General features: G+C 43.4%; 1 long non-coding RNA gene across 1 annotated transcript; it reads right to left on the bottom strand.

Annotated features, from left to right (window-relative positions):
• Window positions 1–3,397: 3,397 nt before the first annotated feature.
• LOC117070886 lies at window positions 3,398–13,224 on the bottom strand. The gene is made up of 3 exons (XR_004432083.1): window positions 13,061–13,224; window positions 12,275–12,505; window positions 3,398–3,724 (listed from the first exon to the last, which is right to left on the bottom strand). It is a non-coding gene; the product is annotated as an uncharacterized LOC117070886 (long non-coding RNA).
• Window positions 13,225–13,632: the final 408 nt, after the last annotated feature.

Raw genomic sequence — 13,632 nt, forward strand, 5'->3', positions numbered from 1 at the left:
GCAGCAGGAATGGTCCGAACGCCCACGACCGGCCCTCCAGGGCTCCCTCAGAGCAGCCTACTTGCAGCGCACCCCATGACTCACAGCCCACTGGGACTGCAGGCTGAAGCCCCTCACGGCTGCCTGATTCTCCTCAGTCTTGAGGTTGGTTGAACCAGGATGAAGTCAGGGAAAGTGGGAACCCTTTTCAGAAGAACCAGGCTTCATTGTTTCTGTGATTTATTTACAGAATCCAATGGGCTCCTCACTAGCTCAAGTTTTCTTCCCCCCTTTCCTCCTTCCTTCCATTTCTTCCTCCCTCCCTGCTTCCCTTCCTTTCTTTTCCCTTTCCCCATACCATCCCTCCATTTCCTCTTTCCATTTCTCCTGCTTTCCCTCCCTCCTGTCTTGCTTGTCTCCTTTCCTTCCTTAAACAGCCACCTCAGTCTGGTTCTGGCATTAGATTAAATGCTGGAGTCAGTGCTTGATGGGACTTCTTCCTTTTAAGGGTACATCTTTCTAGGGTAACCATGTGAGGGTCCCTGACATGTCATCTGTCAGTCAGATCAACAGTCACCTCCTGACACAGAAATACCTTGGCCTTCAAAGATTCCAATGAGGAAGTTACAGGCAATTTAAATGTGGATGTCAAACTAGAATCTTTTCTTTTGAGGGGTTCAAAGAAACACACTACTTATATTCAAGCTCATTTCCTATTTGTGATGAGAAAGCAGGGTATAGTCAGGCCAAGTGTATCAGCAATTGAACAACAAAAAATCTCATTTTTCATGGAATCAAAATGCAGGGTAATTTTGAACTCTCTTTGCCACTTGGCTTTGGACAAAGCAAAGTCCAGAATAGGGAAGCCCAGGTTAGGTGTCAGGTTGTCCAACTTGTTGTGTGGGCTTCTCTCCCATTCTGTTATAACGCTGTTCACCTTGCCGAGAGCCAATCAGTTCTCTTTCCACTTTTCCACTCCATCCCCCTGTGTGACCAACAATGCAGGATTTTCCATGACCCAGAGAATAGCAGTTGATGATAGAAGTGAGAGCCTATTGCCAGGAATTTTATTTGTACAGAAACCTCTAGAGAAGCCCTTCTCCATCCCCACCCTACCCCAGTATCTATCCCATTATGATTGGCCCCACATTCGTGTAACACCGTCCAAGAAAATGGGCGAGTCAGTCCCCCAAAGGCTTATAACTTGAAGTGAGGGAAGGTCTAGAGCTGATGTCCCTCTCCCACGCTGCCATCTGGTGTGAACTAGGGGGTGTCCACGAATGAAGCACCTGCAGAGTGTCAGAATGCCAGGGCACTCACCCTGACATCACCTGGCACGCACATAGAGCTGGACCCCCCGCAGTTGTGAGCTCATTCTCCGGGGTGGGAAGAGGTGGATTATTTGTGTGTTTTCTATCCAAAGATGGCTGCTCTGGGCCTGACCTTCTTGGCTTAGGGGGAGGTGATGTCACCCAGCGCTTCCTGCAGCTGCTGGAGAATGAGGAGTCGCCCTCCACCCCCAGACCCCAGAGAGGCGCTGCAGTTCAGAGCCAGTGCCTGTGGGTTTCATGACCAAAATGTCACTGACTTGCGGCTGCAGGAAGAAAGCGTATTCATTACAGCAAGTGAATTGCCGGTGGTAGCCTGAGGGATGAAAAACCCAAGTGACCGGAAGTGTGGCCATGTCCAGATCCTCCGCCCTCTGGGGTGTGGTTCACGGGAGGCCAAGCCTCAGACTCTTTTGTGTCTGCATAGATCCACTGATTTGTTCTTAGAAAAGATTAAAAGCTTCAAATACAACCATTATGTCCATTTTGAAGGGTTTTTGTTGTTGTTGTTTTAAAAATTATTTTCTTATGAGCAGTGACTAAGCAAGGATCCTATATTCTAGGGCCTATTTCTCCCAATTGGTTAACTATAGAATCTCAGTCTGCAGAACAATTAATGTGTACTAAACAAACAAATAAACCCAAACAGAAACATAATCAAATACATTTAACAAGTGCTGAAAAATGTAAAATATAGTCACATGGCCCATAACTACATTTTCATCAATGATGGGCTGTATATGCCACAGTGGTCCCATAAGATGATGATATCTTATTTTTACTGTAGTTTCTCTATGTTTAGATATGTTTAGATACACAAATGCTTACCGTTGTGCTACAGTTGCCTATGGTATTCAATACAGTAACATGCAGAGCAGGTCTGTAGTCCAGGAGCAATAGGCTACACCATCTAACCTAGGTGTGTAGTAGGCTCTATCATCTAGGTTTGTGTAAGTACAATCTGATGTTCACACAGGACAAAATCACCTAATGACACATTTCTCAGAAGGTATCCCTATTGTTAAGTGATGCCTGATTTTATATATATATATATATATATATAATATATATATATATATAATATTTGAATTGTAGTAATGTATATTAGAGGATCAAAATGTCCTGCTTAATTATTTTTAAAATCTAGTATTTGGCAAGCATACTTGCCCATGCCACTGTCTAGCACACCTGTTCTATCTTGTGGAATCCGCTGTTTTTTTGGCTATTTTCTAGCACATTCTGTCTCAGGTGAGAAGACAAAGCTCCATATGGCTTCTCCTTTTCAAGTTTTTCTTTCTCTTTTTACCTTAATTTGTTTTTCATGAAACAGACAGTAATTGAACCCACTTATTCATTCACTTACATATTTATATTTTATATTTAAAAATGTATGAAATGCAGCATGCATGAAGCTGAGTGAGGTGTGGTTCTCATCTTTGAGGACCTCACAATCCAGTGGATAGGCCGAGGTGGCCACAGGGAAGGAAGCAACTGTAGTTACAGAACCTGAGATCAGGAGAAAGATCTTGCCGGGAGTCATGGATGGGGGTGGTTTGAGCAAAGAGTTGCGTGTGGGTGGACGCTAAGGGTGGGGAGGAAAGCAAGTAGGGTAGGAAGAAGACTGGGCCAGAGATGGAATTCCAACAACCGAACACACTCATGCGCTGGACAAAGGGAGGAGTCTGTGAAAGAGACAGGAGACGTCAGAGGGCAGCAGGAAGCTTCCCACTGTTAGAGCCAGGCTAGGCTCTCTGAGCAATGTGATCATGGCATTGAATTGTCTCCCTGGGCTGGGAGAAAGAGTGAGGGTCAGTAGTGTGTAGTGCTGTGTGTGTGTGTGTGTGTGTGTGTGTGTGTGTGTGAATGAAGGGCATCTGGGGGGAAACTTGCTCTTAAATTTTAACCCAATGTGTAAACTGTTCAGGAATATGACTGTGGAACCTGAACGGTCTTGTGTTTAAGAGCATGAACTGTAAAACCAGACAAATCTGGCCTTTGAATACTGGTACTGCTTCGCAATGACAACCACCACAACACTTTTAAAAAACATTTCTTTCTGGTTTTATTAACAAGTTTAACAGACACCTTCCTTGAATGAGGGGACGTAATACAAATTATGGTGACCTATATATAAAACCTGACACCAAATTTGGACTTTTGAGAAAATGTGTATATAAAAATATGCCTTAAAATCTGCACCAAAACACAGTGCAGCAAGTAACCCACAACCCCAACAGGAGTGGCTGCAAAGGCAGGTCTGGTTTGTGGACTCAGGGAGCTCTTGGTCCTGCAGCCTCACAGGTGAGCCTTGTGTGAGAATAGCCTTCTCTGAAGAGGAGGCAGGAGAGCTTTTTCTTTGAAGGTAGGCTTTCTGTTAGTTCCAAACGTCACAAGTGTGGCATCAAACAAAAATGGTGCTGAGAAGAAAGGCAGGAGGGAGAAGAGTTGTCCTTGCCCTAACAACAATTTTTAAGAAACCATATACCAAGGCCTCATACAATGACTGGCACATGGTAAATGCTGAATTAATGCTACATCACCATAATAATGGTGAGGAGATCACATATGAGTTGTTCTTGAGACGCAGACATAATTTCCCAATGACATAGGTGGTATGCAACTTCAACTCACAAAAGCAAGGGTAATTTTTGGGTTTTCCCTGCTGTGGAGTATTCCCTGTCTCCTGCCATTATAATTCCCTTTGGCTTGATGCTATGTACAAATAAACTGTGCTAATAAACAAAACTCCTTGTCCTGGTAGCTGTTCAAAAAGCAAACAAACAAAAACAGCCACCACAACATTACCAAAAAACAAACAAACAAACAAACAAAAAACAAAATACAAAAAAACAAAAAAACAGCAAAAACAAGAACTTTAAATATCTCTAATATCTCTATCCATACCATCATAGCCCTATCTTTGTGCCCTTGGGTAACTGTTTTGCCGCAATTTTAACCTCATGAATGTTCAAAGTGGCTTTAGATGGTATTGATGAAATGCTGTTGTTTTTTGTACTTTTCTGATTCTGGAGGGAAGTGCAGAATGGATGGTCACTCCAGGCTAGAGTGGCTAGTAAGGCTTCTGTAATCCGAGGGGGCTCAGTTGGTGTCTTCAGCTTCCTTCTGAGAGAGGTGGCTCAATATTGGAGCCCTAGTCTAGTCTGGACTCTGCCTCTCTGAATCTTCTCTTGAGCAGAGGCTGACCTCACTGCAGCGACAACCATATATTCGCTGTCCCATCAGAGCATCTGGTCGAACCACCCAGCTGGGTTAAACACCCGTCCTCACTATTCCCTGAACACTAGGGGGACTCAGATGAAGCTTTTCAAGTTGCTTTGGGAAACTCCTTTCTGTAGGTTTGAGGTGATGAACAAACCTACAGAAAGGAAGCCTCCCATACTTTCTCCCATGGAGTGGGGTAGGGCGCATAGCATACCAACAGCTCTCTCCAAAACACTTCATCTCCAATAACCCCTGACCTGTTTAGAGTCTGACGACAGGTGAAGAATTATAAAAAGGTTATGCAACTGGTTTAAGAACACCTCCTTTGATCATTTGCCTTATGTTTGGAATGTTCTGTCTGTTGCTTTGGTATTTCATTCAAAACTTCCAGTAACAATAATGCTAATACTCGAACTTGACTGCTCATCTCTAGCCATTGCCCTATCTCCTCTCCATCATGGCTGAAATCAGCAGCCAGGAATTCTCTTCCTCCCCACTTTTCTTACTGGAATCCACTAATTCGTCATTCAGATCTCAGGCCAAGTGTCCCTATCTCCACGCCCCTGTGACTCCTCCATATTATAGACTCTTGTGTCAAGAATCTTTCTTTTGAGTCCTTGTCAGTTTCATTCTTACATTTATTTATATGGTCATTAATGTTCATCTATTCCTCATCGTATCGCTGGCCTATAGTGACACTCAGTGAATAGTTTTGAATGAATGAATGGATGTCTGTATCACCCACTAGACTGTGGTATCTGTTGAAATCCTTCCTCGCAGACTTCAAGACAAAACTATCATTGTAGTTGTTGCTGAATAATCTTTGTAGGTCTTAATCTGCTTTCAGTGGTTTTCCATAAGATAAGAACATTCTTTCCTAGCTTCATTTCAACAAGTGTTTATGGAGTGTCTACTACCTCCTTGGCAATGTTGTAGGTATGTTCTGTACATTATTTCATTTGTCCTCAGAGAAACCCTATGTGGTTGGCATTAATACCTGTACTTTCCAGGTGAGGATGTTGAAGCTCAGGGATGCTAAATGACTTGTCCAAGGCATCTAGGTAATAATATGTGAATTCAAATTTGATTCCAGGTGTGTCTGACACAAAATCCATTCTCATTATTATATTGTTTTTCTGAAATTTAATATCCCTGTAGTTAGGTATAAAATTGTGTGCTCTGAATAAATGGAAGAGCAATCAAAGAATAAGCTATGAATATTCATGTTAGAAATACAAGAGCCAAGAGATATGTAGCTGAACCTTGTATTTCATGTTGGTGTGTGTATGCTGCTCATTTGTGTTCCCAACTCAGTAGTAAGCTCCAAATTTTTCTGCACTAGGCAGGTGAAGTTTATTATTTGCAAATATATCAGAGTTTATTTTCCACATAAGCATTATATGCTGATTCTAAAACGGGACCTGCACTAGCACAGTTTGGCCAGTCTATCTATAGAAACCCAGTTTTTAATATATGTATTTTTGGGGGTCTGTTTACAGATCCCATAGGGAGGCAATGAAAATTGTATACCTTCTCTCCAGTAAAAGGCACACATTGATTTTGATTATTATTGTAGAGTCTTAATACTTTGAACTATATAGAACCAACTTAATTACCTGTAGTCTGTTAGGAAAGTCTCAGAATTCATCACTTTGATACTGACTGAGCAACAAGCATACAGCAGGGTGTAGAAATGAGCACTGAAGATTATTACAGGAAATCAATATACTTTTATTAAAGACTCATAGAATATTAAGGTGAAGGATCCTCAGCTCACATTTCATCTAACCACTGCAAACATTAGGAGGGTATTTGCATTAGGTCATCTTTAGGACTTCTATGTAGTTGTTCCCAGTCCTAAAGTTCTGTGAAAATGCTAACACCTTTTTCTACTGTGAATGCACCTATGCATACAATATCAGTTCCTCGTGAATCCTTTTTCACTTCCATGGTATTTGGTCATTGTTTGGACGAGGATGAGACTTCTGTTTCTAATAAGAGGGCTCAGTCATCTTATACAATCCAGAGCTCTTCAAATTTCTCTAGAATTATAGTGATACCAGCTGCTAATCTCCTTGGTTAAATTAATGACTGCACTTTCTGGTATTTTAAAGTAAATCATTGTGAGTTGAACAGAAGGTCTGGAAAATTAGGAAACTGGCTTTTACCATGGGATGCAGATGAATCAGACACGCTAACTTGTGAATCGTCACAGCTTTGAAGCATCTCTGGATAACATGTGACTTCTTGGATGAACTGCAATTGAAACTCACAGGTATGGAACGAACATCATAGTCAGGGAAAACTGCTCTCTCCTAGGCAATGAATTCCATGTAGATTTCATTTTTATCTCATTTAATCCTCACGACAATCTTAAAAGTGATTGCTAGCACTTTTTGACAAATGAGGACACAGTGACTCGAGAAGTTAAATAACTTACCGAAATCACACACCACTGAGTGGTAGGATCAGGATCCAAGTTCAGGCTTTCTGGTCTAAAATTCCTGCTACATCACTAGTTTATGCTGCCAAAATCACAGATGTCCCCCTTTGGAGCTACAGGGAAAGCCAGGCTACCAGGGCCCTTTGCACAGACTCAGTTCAGTCCACAGCTCTGCCATGAACTGTGTGACCATCAGCATGTTACCTAGCCTTTCTGTGCCTGTTTCTTCCTCTGTAAAATGAGACTGGTAGCAGTACCATTTTATATGGCAGTTGTGAAGATTAATGAGTTACGATGTAGAATACTGCTTAGAATAGTACCAGCTACACAGTAAACCCCCAGGAAATATTAGCAATTACTGATTACTTGAAGTTCTCTGCCCACTTCCCTGAGCTCACAGTTTTCTCCTGCACCAGGCCTACTTTTCTGAATTGAGACTGTGAGAGCCATGTTTCATTATGTAGTACAATCAATTTCTGGGGGGACCGTCGTCTAATTAATTACAGACTATTTTTTGAATGCAAGATTTTTAGATGCTTTTGTGGCAAGTTTTCTTTCCCATTTATATTTAATTTGGGCAATCAAAAAGCAAAATTAGCTGATTTTTCTTCATTCTTGCCTGCTGACTATAGGTTGATGTCTGCCAGCCAGACCAAGGGGCCAACCTTTTATGTATTTATTTTTAAACTTCCGTTTTGACAAACCTAGTGGCACTTTTTCAGCTGTTAATGCAGACGATCTGCCTTTACTGCAGGCCCACCAAATGGTCAGTCATCTCTTCTGGTTTCTGGACTCTGACTTCCCTGAGGACAAGAACCACTGACATTTAACTTGTCTCTGTCACACCCCTGCCTAGACAGGGCCTGGCATGTAATGGGCAGTAAAGTGATGTCTATAGAATGAACTAATGAGTGAATGAATGAATGCACCCACAATCAGAGCACCCCAAACCTGGCTCTTTTGGGGAGCCACGCTTGCTTGCCATTTGGATTCCCCACAAAGCAAGAATATTGACAATGAGAGACAAATCCTTAAGGTCCTATGCTCGGGGCTTTCTCAGCTCATTGCCAGTACGTTTGAAAGCAGCCGAGTAGGCCAACCTGGGGAATGTGCCCCATTTCTCTCTGATATGGTTTGGCTCTGTGTCCCCACTCAAATCTCATCTCGAATTATAATCCCCGCCTTTTGAGGGAGGGAAGTGATTGGATCATGGGGGCAGTTTCCCCTGTGCTGTTCTCGTGATAATGAGGGAGTTCTCACGAGATCTCATGGTTTTTCAAGTATTCCGGCATTTCCGGTGTTTGCATTACTTGCTCCTGCTGCCTTGTGAAGAAAGCGTCTTGCTTCCTCTTCGCCTTCTACCATGATTGTAAGTATCCCGAGAACTCCTCAGCCATGCGGAACTGTGAGTCAGTTAAACCTTTTTGTCTTATAAATTGGCCGGTTTCAGGCAGTTCTTTATAGTAGTGTGAGAATGGACTAATACAGCCTCTTATCTGTGTGGATTTTTTGCCAGGTAGGCTCCAGAGCTGCCTTTCCCCACCCCTCTATCACCTATCTGGTGTCACTGTGTGACCCAAATGGCTGGCTGAATGACACTCTATCTTGTTAAATCATCATTACTCATTATTGAAAATTTTTGCTTGCCTTAAACATGTGCTAACTGGATTGGACTTGTAAGGGCCCTGTACTGGATAAAGCTAATGCTTTTACTATCTTATTTATATTACCTTCTTGAGGGTGGTTACTTAGCTTAGACTTTCTCTGAGGAAGGAGTAACTAAACTGCCTCAAAAGAACATTCTTTTTCCCAAATTGGAATTCCCTAGTCATAGCTTATCTCAGCAAGAACCATGTACTTGTGACGACATGAGCCAGCTTCTCCTACTGTGTGCTTTTACTGGAATTCTTCACACTTCACATCAAAAGGTACCTTGATGCTGACCTATGTTTCTTTCAGAGATGATACTCTGTAGTCTTCTTTTGAGTTTGGACACTGGCAAGAGAAACTTAAGCGGGCTGAATAACATAGGATGAAAGTTTGCAAGTGGGAAGAAAGTTTCACCCAGATCTGGAAAAACTCAGAATGTGTTTTTAGAAAAGAGTGGCAAATGTTCCCAAAGCATTATAAATTGAGTTCACCATTTGGATGGCATTGATTTATATTAAGAATTCTACTCAATAGTAGTTTGGAATGCAAGGCAAAGAAATCTGACCTCTAGCTATATGAAATCAAAACAGAGACATACACCATCTCCAAAATGTTCTGTCTCTGTGCAGATGAGGCTCAAAGCCACATCACCAAGCCTATTCTCACACCAGCTGCCATTGCTGACTAACCGTGCAAACCAATACCTGGAGAGCCACGTGTCCTGCCTCTAAAATGCCTCAGATGTATCTGCTGCCCTCATTAGCACTGCTATAACCCCAGGCCAGAACTCAAAGCCTCCACCTGGCAGCATGAGGTTGTTTTCTGGCTCTGGTGTGGTTGCTGATCAGCATCAATCAGCATCACCTGGGAACTAGTCAGAAACACAGATTCTCGGCGCTACCACAAATCTACTGAATCAGAAATTCAGAGGGTAGGGCTCAGCGATCTGTGCTCCAGCCAGCTCCTGCACGTGATTCTAAGGCATGCTGAGATTTGAGAATCTTGGCTCTAGGCTCACTCCCTTTAACTTAGAACTCGCAATCCTGATGCCTATCAGAGTCACCTGCAGTACTTAACACTCCAGACCAATTAAACTGATTAAGTCTAGGCATGAAATTAAAAAAAAACTCCCCAGGTGATTGTACACCCAGGCTGGATAACTAACATTAACTCATAGCTTAAATGAAAGTATCAATTACACACTCCTATTGCTCTTTTCAGAAACGGTGATGGTTTCTGGCTTTCTACTGCTCAACTTCAAAGTGAGTTTTCTAAAGAATCCTCAAGTATAGATCAGGAGAAAAACTGCCTACATCTGGGGCGTGCTTTGTCTCAAGAGTCCATCCCCTCAGTTCCGTTCAGGATTAGGCTGTGCTTGGCTGGAGGACGCCAAGCATATCAGGAGCCCTCCTTTTTCATTAGTCATCTCCTCGCCCTCTTTCCCTTTCCCAGGACCCCCGATCCTCAGGGCTGTCCACACCAATTTGTGTGAGCAGCCAAATCCAGTGCTGGTCATGAGCCCTGAGGCCAGGTCCAAGCAGTGGCAAGAGAGAACAGGGCTGGAGGAGGGGCGGGATTTGAGCACAGTGTGAACTGGGAAGACTGCTTCAACTTGACTGAATATCAGCAAACTGCACCAAAGCACAGCAGAGCAGGCTACACCCAGGTCAAGCATTTGCGGAGTGGTGGGTGGGAGCAGAACTCTCCATTTCATCTTTCCTGAGTTGCCAGACCTGGGCTTAAATACCTAGATATGATTCTCTGACCCCTGTGAGTGCTGGGCGCTGGCGGGAAGACCAGCTCCTGGGGTGGGATAAGTTATATAAAGCATGGTGTCTGTGTCCCTGCCCAACTCGTAGGCCCAAAGAAGACACCCCCTGGCCACCATGGTGGCCCTGCAGCCCGAGGCCAAAGGGAGGCGGCTACTGCTTGAGATGGAACTTCTCACACTCCCAATCACAAAAGGTTCTAGTTTTGCTTTTGTTTCACAAATAAAATCTGAGTCTAAAAAGCCATTCTTGCAGACGTTAAACTGGTATTTTCTAGGAATTTCAACTGTTCAAGTTGTGAGTTTCAGATTTCTTTTAGTCACAATCTAAACGTTTGAACAACAGTGGTGATTAAAATAATTTTAGTATTGATTGTGTGGGGAATTTTGGGATAATCTTTATAAAAATCAAAGTTACAAAAATGCTATTCCTCACAAAAATGTAATTTTACCGATGAAGACACTGAAAGTCAGGAAAAGTGAGGGATTCACCATGTTAGAAAGTGTGAAGCTAGGTTTGCAGCCTCAGGTTGGGGGACAGGACAGCTCTTTTCAAGACTGTCTAATGCCCCTCTGCCAGCCAGCCACCATCTGCCTTGAATGCTTGTTAGAGGAAAGGTATAAATAAGGTAATAGTGTTAATATATAGATTAAACATTTTTAGAATTGCACTAAAGTCCACAGTTTTCAACTTGTTTTTATTTCATGTATCTTATTTGTTCTTTCCAGCTAAGCCACCATATCCCTATATTAGAAAAAAGTTCGTGTGGTATAGGGAGCTCCGGAGGTGACTTGCCTGAGGCTTGATAGCAAAGGGCAGAGAGTAGAGACCCAGATCTCACACCACACCAGGTCCCTCTTCTCTCCCTGTTATATCAGACTATCCTTCCCTGTGACAAGCGTTATGGAGACAATGATAAAAATTGGTCCACTCCAAAGTCTTCCCTGGTCTGCTCCAAAGTCTTCCCTCTCTATGTCCATAACCCTTGCGACATAACTTTGCTGTTCTCCTGTTAAGTGGTAGAGCCTCTCTCCCCACATTGATTCCAGCTGGTCTTGGGACTTGCTTTGTCCAGTAGAATGTGATGGAAGTGAGGTTCTGGGGCTTCCGTGCCCAGACCTTAAAGAGGCGTTGCATCCTCCACTTTCCCTCTTGGATCCCGACCATCATGTACAGAAGTCCAGGCAATTCTGCTGGAGGGGGAGGCCATGTGGAGAGAGAGGCGCTACAGTTAACAGCCAGCACCAAGGCCCAGGCATGCGAGTGAGACCTTCTTAGATTCTTCAGCCCCAGCTGAGTTGCCTCGGCCAACACCATGTGCAACACAGATGAGCTGTTCCTATTGAGCGTGGCCCAAATTCCTAACCTTCAAGACATTTATGCAATAAAATGGTTGCATTTTAAGCACGTTGGGGGTAGTTCATTACATAGTAATTGATAATAGATACACACTGGTTTTAGTGCCATGATACTGTAACCAAGCTATATACTCTTCCTTCTAAAACTAGTCAGTATATGTGTCTATCTGCTAATTTAGTTCATATTATTAATATCCAAGAACCTAGGACAGATCAGATGAAAATGGAAACTGAGATACATTTAGGGAGGATGCTACTTTATTTTTGGATTATTCTCCTAAACTCCATCCTAGCCCAAACCCTAGCCCTTGCCCTAAATCTAACCATAGCCTTAACTACTACTCCTGCTGGGTCCTATTCAACTGAAGTCATGTTGCATGACTGATTGGACTCAGAACAGACATGCAAAAAAACCAAGGTTATCTGGACACTCATCTCTGGATACCTTAAGGTATCTGGAATATGGGGTTGGAGGAAGGCCCAGGGCGAGGTAAGGGAGAGAGAAATGTCACATTCACTACTTACTGTTAGCTGACAGTGTGTTCTCAGACAAGTTCACGTCGAGCCCTGGATGCCTCATTTGGAAAATAAGCCGGTTGGAGCGTTCATTTTTAAGTACAAGGTACAAGCTCTGGGAGATCCACCCCACCTTGTTCTAGAGCCTTGTAATTCTGAAAAGCTCCACCAGAGTTTTCAGACAAGTTCTTCCAGGCTAGTTGGGTACTCCAGGTCTTGGCAGCTCCCTGGTAGCATCACCTGGGGAAAGAAAAGCGTGTCCTAAGTTGATGAGGGACAGTTTTCAGGCAGGATTATTTGGAAAATGTTTATTCAGAAGAAATTGGAAGCTCCTCAAAAATGTAGATGGAAAAACTGTTGCAGCCCAGCCCAGCCTGGAGCACAGCTATACATACTGAGCTGAAATATGCTCTTTCTCCCCTGCCAGTCACACAGCCAAGTAGGAGGCCCCTTGTTTTCTTCCTCAAAGAGAAATTCCTGGACACAAGAACTGCTGCTTTATTTCAGAATGTCATCATTTCTCAGTTATTTTGTCCTGGACTGTTGATCCAACAATGGTGGGTTATTGCTGTCTCCCGTGTGGTCTGAAACAGCTTCCCGCTAAGGACCCCTGGGGCTGCTGCCGGGGACTGTCCTTGGCACATGCTGGGAAGGGAAATGAGGCCCTCAGAGGTCTTCCCTCCACAGCCCCTCTTTCTGTTTTATCCTGAGCTATGGCACACAGTGCGACCTCCTCGTAGGAGCTGGCAGCAGGAAAGTACCTCAAGCAGTGATCCCAGCCAAACCCCCACTCACAAGCTGGATGAGGCTGGAGTCATCAGAAAGCATCTTCTTTTAAAAAGAAGGCCTTGCAGCTTTTTGCAGGTGTTCCCAAACCCAGTATGATCCTCACCCAATTATGGACATTTTTCTTTAGGAGTGATTCAAATCCCCCTAGTTGCAAGGCAAATCAGTGTCTGTTGCCTTGTGTTCAGGAATGATGGTGCCAAGTTGCCCCTCCTCCTCTTCCTGTGCTAGTCACAGTGGCTACAAGAGACTCTTGGGTAGGAAGATGGGGGTCAGAAGTAGATTGCATTCTAGCTGATTTATTTTATTTTTATTTTCATTTTTGCCAGTGCTCTCCCATGTCTATGATCAATGTTACTTACACAGCTCTGGATTTGGGTGGGTCCTATGAAAGAACAACTAGTGACTCAAATGGTTGTGGAGGCTTTCCCTGAGTGTACAGCTTAGCAGAGAGAGAGCCTCACAGATCCTGGCGCGTAGAGTAGGAGGTCACAGCTTTCTAGTAGCACTCAATGCTATTTCCCAAACTGTGTGTGCCCATCTGTAAGTTTGGAAGGTAAGCTCAATTCAGAGTTTAGGTA

The sequence above is a fragment of the Trachypithecus francoisi genome, unplaced genomic scaffold, assembly GCF_009764315.1.
Source record: "Trachypithecus francoisi isolate TF-2019V2 unplaced genomic scaffold, Tfra_2.0 Lachesis_group3, whole genome shotgun sequence".
Taxonomy (NCBI): Eukaryota; Metazoa; Chordata; class Mammalia; order Primates; family Cercopithecidae; genus Trachypithecus; species Trachypithecus francoisi.